This window comes from Meleagris gallopavo, chromosome 2 (genome assembly GCF_000146605.3).
Source record: "Meleagris gallopavo isolate NT-WF06-2002-E0010 breed Aviagen turkey brand Nicholas breeding stock chromosome 2, Turkey_5.1, whole genome shotgun sequence".
Lineage (NCBI taxonomy): Eukaryota > Metazoa > Chordata > Aves > Galliformes > Phasianidae > Meleagris > Meleagris gallopavo.
The window spans coordinates 72,275,005-72,296,650 of NC_015012.2; the positions used below are offsets into that span (position 1 = coordinate 72,275,005).

General features: G+C 34.6%; 1 long non-coding RNA gene across 1 annotated transcript in view; it reads right to left on the reverse strand.

The window, feature by feature from the left end:
* LOC104909889 overlaps positions 1 to 20,847 on the reverse strand; it is a 68,632-nt gene extending 47,785 nt beyond the window's left edge. Inside the window, exon 1 of the long non-coding RNA XR_004158965.1 lies at positions 20,665 to 20,847. This is a non-coding gene — a long non-coding RNA (uncharacterized LOC104909889). The remainder of the gene's footprint in view (positions 1 to 20,664) is intronic.
* Positions 20,848 to 21,646: the final 799 nt, after the last annotated feature.

Consider the following 21,646-nt stretch of genomic DNA (forward strand, 5'->3'; position numbering starts at 1 on the left):
AAAAGCTTGAATGCTTGTACACTATTGTCTGACAAAAAAACCTTCTAATTCATTAGCTTTTGCAGGATCTTTCTTGAAGCAATCTAGACAGGATGATATCCTTTACTGTTACTATAAGATTTCTTTTGCTTGGCAAAGACCCCTTTTGTCTTCGTAGAAAAGAAGACTCATCGTTTCTGGACAAAATCGTTTCTGGGAATCTGAACAATGGTCTACAATTTTACAAGGGAGGTAGCATGAAAAGCCCTGACATTTAAAGATGACAGACAAAAATACTCTTGTTGCTTCCTCACTGTGTCAGATTATTTTGATAGATTACGTAGAGATTTTATTATTTTAAAATAACAATTCTATTTTAAAATTATTTTTAAGGAGCTTTTGAAGATACATTTCTCTAATACATTCAAGTTATTTATATTGAGTTTACATCAAAATCTTGAAAAATTTCACAAAAACACACATTTTATGTGTTAGAATCATGCATGACATCTACTAATGATTAGTTGGTTAAACCTTAAGTGTCAAATAGTTTACAATTATAAAAGGTCATAGATTATATTTAGAGTATAATTAGGCATTTGGGAATGCTGGTTCCTGAAACTATACTTAGAAAAGATATTTAATGATTTTTTTTACATGGATATGTTAAGTTTTCCTTTCACTAACAGGCAGTTTCTGTTATTTCTTGACAATACACTCTTTGTAAGATGGACTGGGGAAAAAGCAGGGAAGAATGTAGCATTTTTATAGCTCAGAAGTACTTAGGAACTATGCTAGTTTACAGTTCTTGTAGTATAGTGTCAAAATATCACAAAATCTATTCACATTAAAATCCAAGTACACTTCAGGTATACAAATCAATCCCAAATCTTTATTTATCTGCCATAATGTATATAATGTATAATGTAAGAGTTCCAGAGCAAAATCCTGGTATACTTGGCTAGGAGAAACGTCTTAAAGTAGTGAATATGTAAATAAAAGCAAGAAAAATTTAGACAAAAATATCTATCTTGTCATGTGACTAATGTAAGATTCTGACACAAAAGCAAAATCTGTATATTACAGTTTATATTACTTTATGATCTACTACATATAAAGGCATCCTGAAGAATAGGTGAAATGTGATTGATATTAACTCCAAATATAGGGTTTGTTCTCCTCCACTTATCAGATCATTCTCTTTAATTCCAATAATAATGTGCATCATATTGAGCAGCAAATATTGCAGAATCTTTATCTCTAATAGGATAAATGTGTTTATTCCATTTCGCAATATGTTTTAAAGGAATATATGAATGAAAATTATAAATAAAAATGAACACTTTATTGTCCTTTCAAATGTGTTTTATGTATTAGAAATTCAGACTGACTCTTACACTTTGTTAATATTACAAGCAGATATTAAATACCTGAATACCAAAAATTATGACTTCTAAAACTGTCAGATTCTCACTATTTTATCTTCAAGTTTATATCCTGGCATTATCTTTACACTGTCTTTAATAAACGGAATAACTAGACTTAGGTCTACATTTTGAGTTATAAACACTGTAAATTAAACACCTAATTTCAGGACTGAAAATCAGTTCTCCCATTAAGATGTTACAAGTATCCCTGCATCTACCCCTCTAGGATGGGACGCAATCAGACCAAGGCTGATACAGAGAACACTGACTGGAGTGCTGAGTTTTTTGATGCTTTCTCAGCGGAAAGAATATAAAGCATCAAAAACTCAGTTAAGAGCCTTCCTTCAAGGTTGTGCTCAATCACTTCTGTGCAACTGGGATTTTGTTTTTCAGTTTTCTTTTTGGTTCATATGCACAGGTCATTCTTCTCACTTAGAATACAAGCAGTTAAAATCTATCTGTCTGGAAAATACTTTAGTGGCAGAAGCAGACTCTGGGCAGCATAGCACATTGTTCAGGCCTCATCAATCTGGAAATGTCTGAACTTTCAGCTCTTTCATTTCCAGTGGCTATTTATAATACACTGTATACAGCAGGACTGCAAAGGTAAGTGGTGTGGTATACTTCACAGTCTTGTGATGGAAGCCTCAATTTGGTTTCATTCATTTAGTTTAACTGGAACAAATCCTAGCCTAGGTATTTCTTGAATCATCTTGGAGTATTAGTTGGTATGGGCCAAATCAATGCTGAAAGCATGCTGATGATTGAACAGAATAGATGAAAAAAGGCTAGTATTAGACCATATGCCTTGTTCCTCCTGAATTTATTAGAATAGACATAACCAATAAATACCATAACAGGATTATGGGATACTCTGTGTCTTCCACATTCCTCCATTTGTTGCTGAGCCATGTTTGCAGAAAGGAATAATTGATTCAGAAGCCCAGACACAGTGCAGCTGAAAGGTAGGTAACTTCTTTAGCAGTATATAGCATTCCGCAAACAAAAAGAAAATCAAATGTGAGATTCTCATTTGCTGGGCAAGTACACTATATGCAACGCAGAACAAGAATACATCATTTCCATTTCCTTTCTTCTCATTATTTCAAAGAAAGTAGGAACTGCTTATTTCTTTGAAAGTATGTTTTACTCTGTGGATTCAAAGTGGATGCAGTCACCTCCAGCTTGATTTTGAAGATGCCCAAATCTCTAAACGCTTATTATAGCTCTACAGTCCACGTTGCATACATTTTAATAGCCTCTTCCTAATCATTTGTACTGCAGAGTTTGTAGTACATTCATCATAACTGACAAGAGGTTATCACTGAGATAAGGCACTTTCTGATATTCTGGTTATAATTTCAATGATAATAAGAAGCAAAGAATTCTTGAAAGACATTATTTATAAAAATTTCTTCCTATTCTTCTATAATAAAGTAGCTTTTAAAAAACCTCTGTAGGTGTTATGCTACTCTAAAGATGTGACAACTCTTCGATATAAACAAGCGGGTTTGTTTTAGGCACTGAGTGAAGACATAATAACACATACACAGTGTGCAATAAAGCAGACCATTTAAACTCTGCCTAAAATCAACATAACACATGACTCTGAAATATTTAATTTACATAGATGCTGTAAATCATATTCATTATTTAATTATAATAGAAACAATTACTGTCACAGAGCTTTTGCAAAGTGTAGGAGTGCTCTTTTACTGCTTTGTTAAGTATATTGCCCACTAGGTGGGGGTAGCCAACCTCATTCAAAAAACAATATTCTGAGAAGAAAATTTAGTCAAAGATGGTATAAAAATCACATTAAAATTTAAGGGCTTTTTTTCTTATTACTTTTTCCTCTTTTCTTTACTGTCATAAAATGAGATTAATTTCTGTTTGTTAACTATTGAACTTTATAAGTGATAATGAACAGGGGTCACTGTTTAATTTGAGCAGATGGGGAATTACAGCATTGAACTTTCAGTATTACAAGACAGGACAACCCTGTACCACTACAAACCAACTATTTTACTGAAAAATAAAGAATGGAGACAGAGCTTTCATCCTTTGGCAACAAATCATTAAATGGGATTATAAAATATCACAGTTGAATATAATACAAGTACAGACTAATGTGGATCAATTATTTTCAATTGCTTATTGAGTATTAGACTCAGGTAATAACAATCGATAGTCTACAGTATGTGGATTCAGAGATTTCTGAAATTTTAAAATTATACATAGAAACACAGTTTAAAAACAAACAAACAAACAAACAAAAACCTTGCCTGAAGACACTGAGGCATCAGAGGTCAACATACATATGATTTAATTAGCAATTTCACTAATATTGTGTGCACACCTGATGAATTCCATGCAAACTTCTACTTGCAAGAGAAAATTTTAAGGAAGTCAGAGTGACTTTAATTTCTAAGCTGCAACACAGGTGAATCACTCAGATAGGACTAGATGAATATATTGCAGTAAATGACTGTTTTCTGAAGGTCTGTCAATAAAAAGTATATTAAAATAATGATATTACAATATTATAAAAGCCTCGCTGGGAGTAAATGCCAGCCATATTGCAAATCTTGAGGACCTTTTATGTTGCAGGTTAATGGGGAATAAGAGAATACGTCAGATCAATGTTTTGTTTTGTTTTGTTTTGTATTGTTTTGTTTTTACCTTAGCTAGCAGCTTAAAAAAGTACTACCTGGGATGAAAGGTTAGTAAATTATGTTAGTAAATTAGTCTACTGTTCTCTTCTTTTTAAATAGCATCTTTACTGCTTCACAGTTCTTTCTTTTGTAATGGTATAATGTGATTTGAGACAAGAAGCTCATAATTTTTTGAGCACATTCAATTTTGTTTAATTAGACAAAGCTGATATTATATGAGAATACAGACAAATTAAGTTCAATTTCCAGCATTTTCAATTTATCATGAACAAAATGGAAGTGAAAATGAAAGCATGATATAAAATTCTAAGAACTACCTTAATTTTATGTCTCTGTCATGTTTTTAATATAGGCACTCTTTTCTAATGAATGTCGTTATTTTTCTTCCATGAAGTTTTGGTCTCAGTCATGTTTCCTTTGCTTAAGCTGTTACTGTCTAGTTCTGGAGGATTTTATTTCATTTGATCTAATAAATAACAGATTTTTAAAATTTTGCTACCACATTCCTGTTGCCTAATTTTGTTGAAAATAGAAGTCCAAGGGGAAAAATAATATTTGTATGAACGTCAGGCAAACTTTTGCTTGTTAATATATTGCCATGATTGAACATTACAGAAGCAATTTTGTTGCTGTTGTTTTTTAAATGTCGGTGAAAAAAACAGGCAAACTTCAATTTGGAACAATTTGGACTGGAGCACCTCCCTGTCCCTGCTGGCCATCCTTCTTCTGATGGAGCCCAGGATACCATTTGCTTTCTGAGTTGCAAGGGCACACTGCTGGCTCGTGTTAAGCTTTTCATCCATCAAGAACCCCCAGGTCCTTCTCTTCAGGGCTGCTCTCAAGGACTGCTCCTTCCAGTCAGATACCTGGGATTCCTCTAGCCCAAGTGCAAAACCTTGCCCTTCACTGTGTTGAACCTCATCAGGTTCACCCAGGCCCATCCTTCTAGCCTCTCGAGGTCCCTCTGAATGACATCCCTTCCTTCCACCGTGTCACTCGCACCACTCAGCTTGATGTCATCAGCAAACTTGCTGCAGATGCACTCAATTCTGTCATTGATGTCATTGATAAAGATGTTACAGAGCACTGGTACCAAGACAGACCCCTGGGGGATGCCGCTCATGTCCAGCTTCCACCTGGACATAGAGTCATTGATGACCACCCTCTGTCTGAGGCATTTCAAACAACTTCTTATCTATCGAGTGGTCCACCCATCAAATCCACACCCCTCCAATTTGAGATAAGGATGTGGTGGGAGACCACATCTAAGGCCCTGCTCAAGTCCAGGTAAATGATATCAGTCACCTTTCCCCTGTCCACCAGTGCCATTACTCCATCATAGAAGGCCACCAGATTGGTTAAGCATGACCTTCCCCTGGTGAAGCTGTATTGGTTGTCTCGAATCACACGCTCATTCCTCATGTGATCAAGCATGTCATCCAGGAGGATCTGTTCCATGATCTTCCCAGGCACAGAGGTGAGACTCACTGGCCTGCAGTTCCCCAGGTCCTCTTTGCTCCCTTTCTTGTAAATGGGAGTGATGTGAGACCCTTCCCCCAGTCATCTGGGACCTCACCTGACAGCCACAACTTTTCAAATATGATGGAGAGCAACTCAGCAACCACCTCAGATATGGAGTTCATATGCAGTTCAGCATAATTGTGCAGTAACAATTGCAAGACTTGAAAGAGAGAAATCTTAGTCCTAATGAAGTCAACGACAGGTTTTGTATCACGAACCAGATTTCATTATCAAGCTTCTTAACAGTAACCTGAAGATTCAAACCTCTTGTTTTCTGCTTTCCACAAAATCTTAAGCAGAAATATGTATGAACATGCCAGAAACTGTCTAGTGCTTGAACAGCTGAAACATATTCTGAAAACACCATGTTTTGGTGTGGACACCAAAAGATGTGCATGTAGTTTAAACTGAAGCAATTTCTTTAGGAATAGTCAGTAAGTTCTTCACTTACACTCTGCAATCAATCCAATGCATTTCTAATATCTGTATGGAGAGTTTTAATTGTTTTCTTTTGTTTGTTTTAATTTGTTTTAATTTCTATTTATCTGGTCAGAGAATCATAGAATGATTTTGATTGGAAGGGAACTTTAAGATCATTTAGTTCCAGCTCTCCCACTAGACCAGGTTGCTCAGAGCCTGATCCAGTCTGGCCTTGAACACCTCCAGAGTGGGGGCAGCCTGTTCCAGTGTCTCACCACCCTTGCTATCTAGTCTAAATCTATCCTCTTCCAGTTTGAAGTCATTTCCCCTCATCTTGTCACTATATGTCCTGATGATACAACTATTTCTAATCCAATACAAATGGCCAAATTCCTTCTTTCCCAACTGGTCAAATTCCTTTTCTTCAAAGCAGAAAAAATGCTAAGTTCAGATAAAACAGGACTCATGGCTATATAAGTAACACTATATTAAACAGCACTGAGACCTAGACTCTGACTTTAAGGACAGTGGGCATAAATAAACCATATGTAATTAGTCATTAATAAATTTTCATATCCTTCATCATATAGCATCTGAATTCAAACTAATAACATAGAATCATAAAATTACTCAGGTTGCATCAAGACCATCGAGTCCAACCACAACCTGACCATACTACCCTAACTCTAACAACCCTCTGCTAAATCATGTCTCTGAATACCACATCCAAACGGTTTTTAAACACATTCAGGGATGGTGTCTCAACCACCTCCTTGTGGAACCTTATTCCAGTGCTTAACAACCCTTTCTGTAAAGGGTTGCTCTGCCTTCCTGCCCTGCCTAGAAAATACCTGGGAGTCTATTGATTTGCTTAAGACAAAATTATGATGAGGACTAATCTGACTACCTAATGGTGTAACTATTCAGCAAAGATTAGTTTATTAGAATAGATATATTCACAATGTCTTTAAGTGTCTTCTCATGCAATCTTATGATGGTTGCATTAGAAGATCTATCTGAATAAGGTTTTACTGGATTCACTCTCTGCAGTTCAAGCCTTTATGGAATCATAGAATGGATCATAAAATGACATAGTTTGGAAGGGAGCTTAAGGATCATCCAGTCCAACACTGTGCTACCATGAACAGAGTAAGCCTTTGAAATAAGTTTTCATTTCTTAGTAGGAAATTTTGGTTTCCTTGACTACGCAGCACATTTTTATCAAGTTAAGATTTAACTTCATATTTTTAATTTTTTCTTAGGGAAGAATTTATTCTTTTTTCCTAGTAGCTGAAAATATTCACAAATTCAAATTAAATGTAGCAAATACTTTCAGCTGAAATAAATGAAGTATTCAGAAATATCAGAGACTATTTCAGCAGTTCCCAGATGATGCTCTGATTCTCATCTGCAGGGAGATGTGTTTGTATCCAGGTGTAATTCCAAAAATTCAAACCAGACTTTGAATTCAAATTCAAACCAAACTTCAGGAAATTTAATGAAAGGGACGAGCAAGCTCTGTCACTGACTGAGATCAGAGTTCTCACCAGAATTTTTTCCCCTCTCAGCAAAATGCCTTAGCCTGGAAGTTATGAAGCAGACCAAAATGTGAGGATGTTCCAATCTGTATAAATTGAATGCTTATTAATTTAGAACCTAGCAACCACCTACCTCCATTTTTCATCTGAGTGCTTGATTGACAAGTTTTGTGATAGGTGGCATGAAGAAATAAATGCTGAAATTTGTACTTTTTTTTTTTTTTTGTGCTGGTTGTATTAAAATATGTGGAAAAATTAGTTCTACAGATAACTTTCTCTTGATTTTGTCTTTTTTTTTTTCAAGAAAAACAAAAAACTAAACCTCAAACCAAATCAATTATATTGGTATTAATTTGTTTCTTTCAGAACTGTAAGAACACAGAACACTCAACTATTGATAGGGTTTCAAATAGGAAAGGAAATCTTTCTAAAGATTTTATTTCAGTGTAACTCTTTGACAAAAAAAAAAAATATTGCTTCATGTTCATTTTTTTCTCCTAGTTCTGAAGTTGAACAGTTCTTTGACTTGATTTTACCTTATTTTATTTACCATATTTTAGTTGGAAAGTCAGCAAGGACATTGATGTTCTACATATCCTGGTGTGTATGCAAAATAAAAGGCTCAAAGCATACTAATGACTGCCAGTTCATGCTGTCCGCAGAGGATTACTAAGGATTACAAGTAATTATCTGAAATTGCACACTGTTTTTTTGCCAATTTTTTAAAAAAAGCGGAATTGATGGGGCACCTAATTTCCTGTTAACGTTTTATTTCTATAGTGTACATACAATCTTTGTGGAAAGTAAAAAGTGAATAAAACAAATTAAAGTCCCTGAAACACTTTTAGCAATTAAACATTATTACACATTATTAAACATACTAAATCACAAAAACAAATGCAAAAACTTAGAGAAAATACCAGGAATTTATTCTATGTAGAAACGAATCTTGCTTAAAACAGTCTTTTCAAATGTCATTGTTGAGACCATGGATTAAATTTGAGTTCTAATTTTAATGATTTAAATCAGAATAGTAGAAGTCCATGAAATCAAATCACATCAATAGTGCAAAAAAGAAAGGTGTGTCACTGAAACAAACAGATATCTCAAATAATGAATTTATCTAAATAAATGTAGAAATAAAAGCTTAGCAAGAAATTCAGATTTTGTGGGAAATAGAAAATGTAATACATGGAAATTTATGTGTCACTTGAGATCTTCAGAAATGTCCATTTATTTTCTGTCTAACTTTTCGGATACCTAAAATTCTTAAGCACTTTCATTTAGTAGTATGTGCACATTTTTCTAGTCCTCATAATACAATCCTATTTTTAAAACAGATGTTTGTAATACAAGTGAAGAATGTTTGAGTGTTTTTAAAGAAAAAGTCTGCTCTGGTAGATCTTTCTCCAGCACTTTTACTAGAGTTGACCTTGAGCAAAATTCACCTGATATAACCAACTGAAAGAGCATAGATAAGAGTGACTGCAATGCTTTGTGTTTATTACTCTTGTGAGAAGTTCTGTTATGAAACTAAGTAAATACTAAGCTGCTTTTGATGCTTAATTCTAGAAGATTTAGGGATGAGTCTTGGATAGAGTTGGGTATGCTTTTAACCATGCTGTCAGACACAATTGTAACTTTAAATTATGGTTCAAGCAACTCTACTCATCCATCAGCCTGGCTGGTTTACACAGTCCCCCTTTCCCTTCCTGGAAGGCTGTTGCATAGGAAACGAATGTTACAACACCATTGTGAAAGTTTAAGAAATGAGAATATGATGTTTATTTTGCAATGTTTCAAAGAGATTTCATTTATTCATGCTCACATTCCAGCCTTCAAAACTACAAAGCTAGGGGTTCAGAAAATCTGGCCAGGGTCACTTATATGCCAGCTATTGAGGCTTCACCACAATTCTTGTAGCAGTTTTCATTAGTGATGACAAACTAGTTTGTTTTTTTTATTACCCTTTAGATACCTACAGTAACTTATGTGATTCTTTGACATCAGAATTTTACTTATCTAAGCTTCCATAAATATTAGGCAAGGTTACCACATTGCCTGCTTCTCCTTGTTTGGAATACACATATCTTTACAGTTACAGCCTGCCTTCCATTTGGGCAAACAGAGAAATAATGACGTGGAGAAATACAGAGTGTTTGATGTGTTGTAACTTTGTTTTCATCCTTCTGTTGTCACACCGCAGTGCCTTCTGCCAACAAGCTGTCTGTGCTGTGGTCTTACAGAGTGCAGGCTTTCTAGCCTTACTAGAAACAATACATTTTTCAATTTTATTGCTGTGAAAGGTGTTTGTTTTTTTTTTTTTTTTTTTTTTTTTTTGTTAGTAGTACACGCAACTCTCTTAACCCTCATTGCACTCTTTCTTCTGGTGTTTACACATGCACATTTCCATTCATGCTTCATATCAATCTTAACGTTCTTGGTACAGATCTCTTCAAAGTCATCTTAGTTTTTCTCATAGAGTTCAAAAACTGAGCTCCACAGGGCACAAGGACACTGAAGAGGCAAATCTAATGGTCTTGAGGATATTTCACTATATCTGTAGCGATTTAAGAGACTCGGTAAAAATAAGCAGTTTTAAAGTATAACAGTAAGCTATTAGAACATGCCTTTCCTGATCAGCATTATCATGAATACCTCACAATAGATTAGAAATTCAGGAAAGGAAACAGAAAAAAATCAAGACAGGATATAGACATTCAAGAAGGGAATTGATAAAAAAGAAAAATGTATAGTATGTGAGCAGACGTTGCACAGCCAACAGGCATATCTTCTGTGGTATGTAAGGGAAACAGTATGTTGGAATAGGAGAGATATTCTATGACATAAAAATCCCTGGATCTTACGTAGTCTCATTGTCATAGGCAGTCTGTGGAACACTACTCAGACTTAATTCAGGGCTTTCCAAACTGTAGGAGTCCAAGTTATTGCTACATTTATATTTCTTAAGTGAGAGTTGTCACTTGCACTTTTAAAGTTTGCCAGATGAGTCCTCTCGTAGTTTCCTTTGGTCATTTTGATTGATTCTTCTATGTTTGATATAGCCCAACATATCTGAATTGAAATGAAAGGTTTTCATGATTATCATGCTAAATTTTTCAGCTTACAGTAAGAGCTTTATATAAAATCCTTTGTCATTCCTAATGAGTTGTAGGAGATGAGGACCGGTACATTGTAATTATATTTTTCAATCTTTGGAATTACCATAATTAAATTCCAACATCATTCTTATTACTTTACCACAAATCCCAAATTGGTGGTAGAACTTTATTATCCCAGATTCCAAAACTTCATCTAAGTATATGTAAAATTCCATCCCAATACCCAGATTACACTTTCTTAGAAATACTAATTAGCAGTACAGTGCAGGGAAAAGAAGAAGAAAGAAAGCTAAGCAAACAAAGTATTTGGAAGACTTAAGAAAATTATATAATAAGATTAATAAAGAATGTTGAGTTGAATAACTGAAATTCAATGGAGCATTTGAAATTGTCGAGTATATCACAAAAGATATGGTAGGAAACTATAACATGCAACATATTAAGCAATTTTTGTGATATTAAAATGATTAGAGCCTTGCTGAAGTCTCATCTGATGAAACTAAAGTTTTGAAAATCATCAAATTAAAGTTTCTTCATTTCTCATCCAAAATTTTCTTGTTTTCTCATCTTCTCCAATGGATAAAGTCAAAAGAAGTGCATGGTGGGTTTTGTTTGTTTGTTTTGTTTTTTTTTTTTGTGAAACTTTCATCTGAAGACTAGGCAGATCTTATTGGTTGAGGTGAAAGCTTAGAAATATTAATTTCTTCTTTTCTGGAACATTATTTTAAAAGAAGAGTTTCAAAGGCTCAAAGGGAAGTTATATAGCAAGGTCTTTTTTATTTCCTTTGGGATCTGAGGACATAAGAGTGCCCTTGAAAAAATTCCACTGAGAGTCAGTAAAAATTGGAGAACATCCCAGAGTATCATCTCACCTGAAATCCTTTGGCTGCCTTACATCAAATGAGGAGGCCATGGGGGTGTGAATGTGGTATGTGTAAAGCAAAGGATAGAATTAATTTTTGAGGTCATCCAAAATTGTAAAGGTTGGTGCTGACTGAAGGAGAAAATGTTTCCATTTTATTATTTATTAGGATAGTTCTGAACTAAAAAATTATGTATGAGTTTGGTAAGAATGCATGTAAACTGAGCTTGTCCAAAATCATATGAGGCAGATAAAGTGAAATATCTCAAAATACCTATATAACTTGAGCTTTGCAAGCTGATCTAAATTATTATTGTTCCACTGAAGTCTGAGGGGTCATTCCTGTTCATCTCTGCTGAGCATTTGAGCAATTAAATGTACAAAGTCCTGGCAATCATGTCAGATGTCAAGGAAGATGTCAATTCAAATGAAAACTTGGAGTTAGTGAAATCCTCCACATAAGGTTAAAGAGTGGGCTGCCAAAAGGTTAAATCAATACACCTTATAAAAAAAAATCACTTCATAGTTCAATATTCAAGGAGTTAAAAATGGATCAAGAGCTCATGAAAGGTCTAAATGCTCTTGGGATTTGGGGAAATGATGGAGAGGTGCTCAAGAATTTGTTCCTGTTGCAAGACTATCAAGGGGATGATTTAATTTCCTGCAGACTCGATTTCCTCAGGTGGTTTGTAACCTGCATTAAATGTAAAGCCTTAAAACATCTCAAGTTCAAAACTGTTCAGCACAAATGCCTTCAAGATTTAAAAGCAACATTTTATAACAGAAATCTAGTGCCAAAGTTTGAACAGTAGTATGATAAGAATATAAATCTGCTTGTATTAGAAAAAAGTTCTTGGATTTGTTTGGATAGAGAATGTGTACCAATATGAAGTAATGACTAACCTGCAAAAGTGTTGAAGACATTCATTATGTTTGTTAATGGACATTTTCATTAACTTTCTCCCATGAAACTCTACAATTCAGGTAAAAAAAAAGCACACACATGCGCACAAATAAAACAAACACACAAACAAAAACCCAGAAACAGCACTGTGGGAGAGAGAGTTTGTGATGTGGAACTGAAGAACAAGAATGATTTAAAATACAGATTAAAAAGGATCAGCAGCTGCCATTAGGATGCCACAGTAGACTAATATAAATCAGTAAACAAGTAGTGAATTGTTAATATATCTAAGTGTACAGAAACTAATTCTACTCCAACGTTTTTGTGTTAATTCCACTGCACCCTGTTGCATTACAGGAGATGGATGCTAATTAGGATAAATTGATTAGCTTTTTTAATTCAGCCACCTATACCCATCCACTTTTTGCAGTTTTGGACCTATACTGATCATTGTAAGAAATAGTTTCTCTCTTTTTTTTTTTTTCCTTTTCTGTTTTATTTTTCTTTTCTGTCTTGCAAAAATATCTCCTCAAATCTAAGCTTCACTAGGACTGTCAGAACAAAATCATACCAGAATCAAATTAATCAAGGTAGACCAATATAGAATTAAAATTAAAACATCACATTAATTATAAAAATAATCCATCTTCATAATTTTTAAGAAGATTGTGATCTAGTTGGATATAAATTCTAATTAGATAATTTGGTTGAGTCAATCAATATAATAATTTGAATGTTTAATGCTGGAACCAAATTATTATTTAATTTTTAACTCACAATTTCAGGGATAATGCCAATGATTCCCACTTAAAATTCTACTCTTTTGCAATAGTTAACCCTTTTCCTCCTAAGAGCAGATATTGACAAAAATGTCATAAATTCACATATGTAAGAAATTGAGAGGGAAATCCTAATCCTTGTAGAACTTTGCGTATGGAAAGCAGCATAGTAATATGACTAATTAACAAGAAAATGTTTAAAGGAGATTAAAACTTCTGCTTTTTGTGCCTTCACCAATATAAAACTTGAGATCTATAAAGGTTCATTCATCCATAATGCTTGGAAAACATTGGCAACAAAGCCAGCTATTTAGCAGTTTTTCCATAAAATAAGTAAGTTCAAATTTATGAATAAAATACAGACATCAAACTCCTCTGATTTTTCCCTTTGAATATGCCAGATGGCTTATTTTTTCTGGAAAAGAAATGTCCAATATTGTAAAGATTGCATATTTCTACTGTTTTGTTCAAGGGCTAATAAGGTAACGTGATAGTAGAAAAAAAATTGAACTTGACAGAATAAATTAATTTACTAACAAAAATGTCTTTTTCAAAAGAAAAAGAAAAATATTTTGCTTAATAAAAAACATCTAGGATGTCGTAGTATTAATATTTTCATTTCTGTTTTATGTTACATTAAACCTCATTTTGACTGAAGTATATGAATACTCTTCTCCTCTGCCCCACAGAAGATTTTATTTCAATTTTCCTATCTATCAAAAATTCTTTGGAGCTTTATTATTTAAGACTTCTACCTCTTTGAATTGAAGATGGAAAAAGATCTATTAGAAAAATGGAAGATTTCTTGTGAGTATCCTATTTGTGGTATATTAAAATATGTACAGATACATAATATTATACAGTAAAATCTGAATATTGCTCCACACTTTTCATCTATGGTAAAAGAGAAATGTTTGCAGTCTTTTTTTGTTACAAAACAGTATTCCAGTTCAAGAAATTATGTCAAAAAAGAGGATATACTTTTATTCCTTTTGCATCTATTTATTATTCTTGTAATTATTTTTAATAGTGCTAGAATTATGAAAGGTAACCACTTTGTACTTTTAATCGAGTAAAAATAATTCTTGAGTATTACCTTATAGCATGACTAAAATTTTGTAGGCCAATATCACAAAACTCTTAGGATACATTTTCAGGAGTTAAAAATAAATATACGGTTGTTCTGTAGTTATTTGTACTTTTCAGACTGTGTGTCTGTGTGTGTATTCATTCATGTGCACAGGTATGCACATGTTTTTTATTTGTTTGTTTGTTTCTTTTTTATCATGACAAATCTTTTAAAACAGTGAAAATATTTATCAGCTCATGTATTCCTCCTGCTGGGGAGTACTTAGGTTTCTGTTTGCAAACGTAGTTTTATTTGCTATTTTGTAAATATTTTGTAAATATTATATTTATTTGCTAATTTGTAAATTGAATAGTTGTAATAAGAACTTTATGTTACTAGCTTAAACAAATATATATTGATATGCTTGTTTTTTGTTTGTTTTGTTTTTATTCTGTCCAATTTATTTATTTATTTATTTATTTTTTATGGTGCTATTCCAGTTGCTTCCCTATTCCACTGAAAAATACAAAAATGAAGAATAAAATCCATTCAGTCTGGATAAATGTAATATTAGTGATAATAAATAAGAACGTCTTGTATGCAGCTAACAGACATTCCTTTCTAACCCTTTCATCGTAAGCCAGAGGAAAAAGAGCAGCTCCTTAATAAACTCTAAGAAAGGTTAACGAGTCTGCCTTCAGTGAATCATGGGAGGGAGCACCAAATGACTTTCTGTGTGAGGGATCAGTCTTAGAAAATGCCTTGCGACCAACTCCTTTTAAAATTAAAAACTCCTTTAAAGTTAGCAGACAGAAGTTCAAAGCTTTGCACTAAGTATAGCAGTGGTGCTGTCACATGCAGTGAGGGAAAAATTGTCAGCCAGCCATAACATTATGTCTAAAATATTCTACCTCTAATCTAACTCCAGAATTTAACACCATCACTCAAGCAATAATCGCTTACAATTAGTAACTAAATTGAATGGTGTTTTCTACAACTTCTGATTCATATTGCAGTGTGCAGGTAATTTTATTTGGATCATTCTCTCTAACTTGATTTAATACTTTAATTATGGAAATATTATTTGCCCTCCATTTCCCCTTTAAAAATGTACTGAGTCCCCTGGAAGCTTTATTTTCTTGGTAATAGAATTTAATCTGAGGTTAATGACACATAAATTGTACCTGAGTACTTAATTCTGTATTTAATTCACTTTTTTTTTTTTTTTTCATTTAACTTGGTTATAAAAGACTATGGTAGAATTGAAATAACCCATAGTGCTTTTAAATGTTATTTTACATTTGATCTTCTTAAAAAACAAAAACAAAAACATTGCTTTCTTTTTTCCTGAAAGACAGTAACTTTAATTATTCCAGTGTAATAGGAAAAATGCCTTACTTCTTGAATGAAGCACTATGAATGCTAGCAGCACTCTGTTTGTCTCTCTTTTCATCAGACACGGGATTGGTTAAGAAAGAACCTTACCTTAAAAAAATGAAAAAATAAAAAAGCATTGTAGGGAAACTGGATAGATCAGATTTTTTCTTGTGAATAAAGAAATTCTAGTTCATTTTCTGTTGCTATGAAGCTGCTGATATATAACAGAGATTCACGTGTAAACGTTTCTGTGCAATACAGAGAATTACAGTAAGAAGAACTTTTTTGTCAAGAAAACACTAACTCCCAAAAACACTTCAGAGAGAAATGCAGCTTAGTGCTGCTGCAGAGCACTGTGTAATGCCACGTTACCGCAGGGCAGCAGGCCCAGTTCAGATGGATTTCTGATAGGAAGCCCAACACGCTTGCCATATGACCAGCAGGGAAAAAAAACACATGAATTCAAATGAGGAACATTGTCTTGCTGGCAGGCAGAGACCTGCCAATGAAGCTAACTGCTGTCTCTCTGTAAGGCTCTGCTGTATGTCTACATCTACCTGTCACAAACTTCCTATTTCTCTGTTGTATTTTTGCTGCTTAATTATAGTTTGTACATCACAGTTCCCTGATCCTCACTGTGCTTCTGGTTGTTAGCGCGCTACGATAAATAAATAAGAAATACTAATAAGCAGGAACAGCTGTAGCATAGGCTGATATGCTCCTGCCGGAGACAGCAGGAGGGTTGGAGCAACAAAGTTGTGGCTTTGAGACAGAAACAGTAAGCGAGCCCCCTCAGGAGCACAGGGGGCAGAGCTGCTCCTCCAGACAACGTTTTTCCTGAGCACTTCTAGGTTTTGCAAGCTCCTTCTCTCCTGTGTCAGGGTTCATCAGTGAGCTTGTGACTGCTCAGCTCTGGCTCTGCTGTCTGCCTCTCACTGTGGAGGGGGACATGCTGGCTTATTGAAGCCATAAGGAAGATAAGCAGAAGTAAGATACTGACAGATGACTGTACCCTGCCTCAGTTTTGTCTAACCCTTACAGGAAATAGCATTCTCTTTTACAGATGGTCAGACATACTGGGATCAGAAATTGGGTACAGTCCTCCCATAAGAGCAAACCAATGGATGGTATGGCTAACTGCAGGAAAGATCATTGTCTGATCCGCCTTGCTGAGAAGCCAGAAAGAAGAACTGCATAAATGGCAAAGCTCAGAAATCCCAAAATTTATTTATGGTAAACATTTCACAGGAGGATTCTGTGGCACTGCTGAAACTGCTCAAGAAGTCTGTGAAGTGATGGTGAATTCATCAGCTTCACTCAGCCCTAAGAAGCACCGCATCCTCCACAAAGAAAGAAGAAAATGTGAAGCAACATTCCTTGAGTGGGGAAAAAAAAAAAAAAGGCAAGGGGATCTTAAATCAACCTCAAACTATTTGCAAAGGTGATAAGATCAGAAAAAGGAGGAAATGCTCAGAATGAATATGGGGATAAGATGACAAAACATTCATACAGGAATCACCGTCTTAGGAAAAAAAGAAAAAGGCTAAAGAATTAAAATAGCACTCTTTGCAGGGCTAGCCAAAAAAGATTTCAAGAGATCTCTTGACGATCTGTCATGGAAAACCCCAGCTCACAGACCCTGAATACATTATCAGGATCTGGAGAAACATGTGGGAGAACTCAGCTGAATTGCATGACTTCAAATGAATGCAATTGGAGATTCAATAACAGGAAGATGTAAACACAAATAACAAAAATGACTAAGACAACCTTTAAAAACAAAGAACTGGATAGAACCAGGACCAGATGTCATCCATGGCTTTGGATTAACTGCTTTGCTCTGATACAGCCACTGTTTCTGTGCATTTCCTAAGAAGAATAATCACTGAAAAGATGAGAGGCAGCAAAAGAGCACAATAAAAAGAAAAACAAAAGCCTGGATTGTCAAGAGATTTCTAACAACTAATCATTCATATGTATCACCTTCCTTTCCCCTTCCTCAGAAACTGCTAAGGTGGGTTTTATAATGTCAAATTTGGAACTCTGATTGTCATAGGATTTACATAGAATCAAAATGTAAGCAGATGAAAAACAAAAGACACCAAAGCTCTATTTCTGGCTGACTTCTGGTTTCAAACACTGTTCAGTCTAAGTCAAGAAATTTGAGCAGGGAGAACTTTTTTCATGGATCCAATTCAGCATTTACCAGGACCACTGCAATTGCACCAGTCTGCACCTGGCTGTGTGTAATTTATCTGGGCACAGCAGAACTGCAAAGTGCCTTTTTGCTCAGATTAGGCAATATCTTTCTGGGGAAGCGTTACCTTGTAAACTGTTACTTTGTCCTTAAGCTGACCCCTGCAGCAAAATAGGAAACACACTTAAAAATCTTGATATTCCTACATTCATCTCAGCTTTCTGGGAGTTTGTCAGCATGCCTTGTTGCATGAGCATCCTTTATTTCTGCAGAGATTGTCTCATATTTCTCAATCTCCATGACTTCATTCTTAAACAACACAAACATTTAAAGTGAAAAGCATTCAAGTTTAAACTAGAAATATAAAATTTGACATCCTTGATTACAAAGCTGGAAATAATGTTACTAAATCAGGAAGTTAAAACAGCAAAATGTGTTCCTTATTACCTTGCTGGCATTAAAACAAGAGCTATGTAAGGTCCTTGATATATGTGGGCCTTCAAAACAATGGAACAATTCAGCTGAGCATTTTACTCTCCTCTGGATGCCAGTTTTTGGAACAAGACCTAAAATTGTTTCAGTGAATAGTGTAGCTATGCCCTTTCTCCCCATCATCAGTGCAGTTTCTCTGAACAACAATTTATGACTGTGTTCGGAATGTTTTCCTCTGCCATTCTTTTTTTTAACATGGATCAAATTGCAGATGCATTGAACTGCAGTTTGTTATGTTTTCTAATTTTCATAGACATTGCTATACCTCCTTTTTAAAAAGACCTTCCAGCTTAAATGCTTATCAGCAAAATTTTCATGATACAGTAAGCCATATATCATAATAAGTAATTCCTGACTACGTATTTCATAAAATGCAAAGGCTTTAGAGGCTGATTTGTTTATAACTTTTTATAGAGTTATAACACAGTATTAATTAAACAACTGTGTGATCAGTGAAAACACTGTTTTTTAAACTACTTTCTTCAAAATTTTAAGAGTCCAAAGTCTCAAAATGTTAACATACTGCTCTAACAGTAACACCAGGATGAAAACTGTGTGAGAAATCGAGAAGAGGATGCATCACCTAGCCCACGATATACAAGTGGATATTACCTTATCTGGCAGAATTTTGCTTTTTCAGCTGTCTTCTGTTACTGAGCTTGGGAAAAAAAGTGGCAGCATTAAAGATGATGGCAAGCAATCAATATGTATGGAGTTTTACTTTATGAAGTGTGTCCACAGAGAATCAGCTTTAGATATGATGGGCAAAACCTCTTAGATGCACAGAAGTGTTAGGAAGCTGATGAACATTCTGCTAAATGATCCAGAACAGACTATTTGAAATCGTTGATTTATTATAGATTTGCAAATTCAGGCTCTTCACACAAATTCACTAGCACGCTATGTTTTGAAACAAAACACTAATACAGAAGATTCAATAAGCATAGCAAGATTATGCATCTGGCTGGTACTGAAAATTCAGTATGAAATATGGGGCAAGTAAATACATGCCTTCACTGGGATCTATGCAGATTGAACTACCTCACTACCACTGAGTGATAGTGGGAGCACAGACATGAAAATGGCAAATATTGCTAGAACTGTTCATCTTGTGACAAACTGCGTTACTAAACTATGCACTTAAACATGGATTCTTCTGGTATCTCAAGACACTGTGTGAGAGATTTTCCTCCCTAATGTACATGTCCTGCATGATTTTATGACAGCCTAAGTTATTTTACCTGCTGATAGCAGAAATGCCCAAACTGCACTAGATGCTTGTGTAATCTCCTCCACACCCCAACTCATTCACTTGGAATCAGCACTTGTCAGATAAGAAAAATAACAACAAAAAAAAAGATTTCTCTTCAAATGTTGATCTTTATGGAAGAGGAAAAGATGTATCCTTTAAAAACAAAACAACCAAAGAGAGGAAACAGCCCCACAAATCAACAACAAAAGGATAATAAGCAACTGACAAAGTTATCTTAGTGATTGTGCTCCAGAATATCCACGTTTTCTCATATTTCCTTCCAGTAGAATTCAGAGCTTGCAAAATGATGTCATTCTGGAAAATATTCCATACTGGAAGAACATGTTGACCTTCTGAAGATCCAGCCATGTCATATTATTCTAGATGAAAGGCTCCCAAATTGCCGGTCCATGAAGTTGTGATTTGAAATAACTGAGATTGTAGTGTAAGGAAACTGCTCTGATTACACTTGAAATATCTTTCTCAAAGCATGGGAAATACAGCAGTTTTTAATGAAGAATAATAATTCCAGTTTTTAAAATGTGCTCACTACATTTAATCTTAAAACCTCTTTTCTTAGTATTAGTCATTCAAGCCAAACTGATTGGTTTCAAAAAGCATTTTGGCTGAGTAAGAAGATATAGGCAGATTGCTACAGAAAACATAATTAAAATATCAAAACAGAGAATAATCTAGAGAGTGAATTTTAACTTCTCAGTAGAACTACAGCAGGAAAAATGAAACAAACCCTCTCTCTAGCATCTGAGTATACCCCCAACCCTGTTAAATAGAAAAGGTTATTCAACAAAGCATACTTCCTAACATTCACTACAAAAAAAAAGAGGAGGACTCTTGTGAAAAGAATTCTCAGAGGATAATGTTTTATCACAAAAACAAAAATATACTGAATTCAACAGTTTACTAACTACAACCTGATAATCTTATAAAAAATATATAAATTATGTTAAAAATAAAATGTATAGCCAAGAAAAACAGTCAGATTCCTAAAGGAACAGACTGAATTCTCACTGGCAGCAGTTAGCCACTCACCTCTCTCATCCTGATAAGCAATTAAGATGCTATTCTGTTAAATCCCTGCACCGGCTACTCTTTGCTTGGCTCAGCTTAGACAGATAAATGAACAGGACTATTCCTTTAGTTCCTTTTTTTATTTACTGCCTATGCACAGCAGGTTGGCAGATCTTGTGCAGTAAGTGTTAATTAAGGCTTCTGACTTATTTTTGCTCTTTCTTTTTTTCTCTCTTTTTTCCCCCTGCAGTAACATTTTAAAATTCTCCATATGCTTTATCAATCAACTGCTACAAAGAAGTTTCTATGCAGTATTTGTACTAGCATATTTTAATATTCATACTGGAATATCAGTTATTGGAGGCATTGAGCATTGGTATTCTGCAAAAAAGGCATGCTGTTCTTAAACGGGACTGATGGGAAGAGCTTGCAAATCCTTATGATTTTTTTTCCCCTTTTCATAATTCCATCCTCAGATAAAACATAGACCTTATGTGGAGTTTTTAATAACTACAGTCAGGGTCTTGGTACTGACTAGTCTGACAGCAAAAGCATTCATCTGAATCATATATGATATTTTTCCATGTCTCTGTGCTAGTGAATGTTTATTTACACAAAAGCTATACATCCAATATGACAGATACATCACAGTGCCTTGGGGGTTAAAGTCACCTGCTGCTGAGAGGAGAAATTTGAACTTCTTTCACTTACATTTCAACAGATTATCATCATCACGCTCTATCGTTTGTCTTTGCTTGCTGCCCATGACTGACACCCACTAACCAGCTGGCTTTGGAAAAAACAATCTCCACAAAAATTTCAGCAGATCTGGTGGGTTCATGTTAAAAAAAATATAAAGTTAGGATGCACATGCATCAATAAAGGAGAAAAAAACAACACAGTAATTTGGAGAAAGATACCCTATTTAGACAACATTATATAACATTACCATAATCCTAGTTTATCTCCTTAAGTATTAAGTACACATACAGCATTTTATATC